Below are 230 nucleotides of genomic sequence, written 5' to 3'. Positions count from 1 at the left end.
GTGTCTCTTACTGGCCTAGAGCTCATTGACTAGGCTAGGGTGTCTGGCCAGTGAGCTCCAAGGATCTGCCTGTGCCCACCTTCTCAGTGTTGGGACTACAAACATATCCTATCACACCCAATTTTAAAGAAGTTTTCTTTTTTTTTTTTTGCTTTTTCGAGACAGGGTTTCTCTGTGGCTTTGGAGCCTGTCCTGGAACTAGCTCTGTAGACCAGGCTGGTCTCGAACTC

The sequence above is a fragment of the Microtus ochrogaster genome, unplaced genomic scaffold (genome assembly GCF_000317375.1).
Source record: "Microtus ochrogaster isolate Prairie Vole_2 unplaced genomic scaffold, MicOch1.0 UNK14, whole genome shotgun sequence".
NCBI lineage: Eukaryota > Metazoa > Chordata > Mammalia > Rodentia > Cricetidae > Microtus > Microtus ochrogaster.
This window is presented reverse-complemented; position numbering follows the sequence as displayed.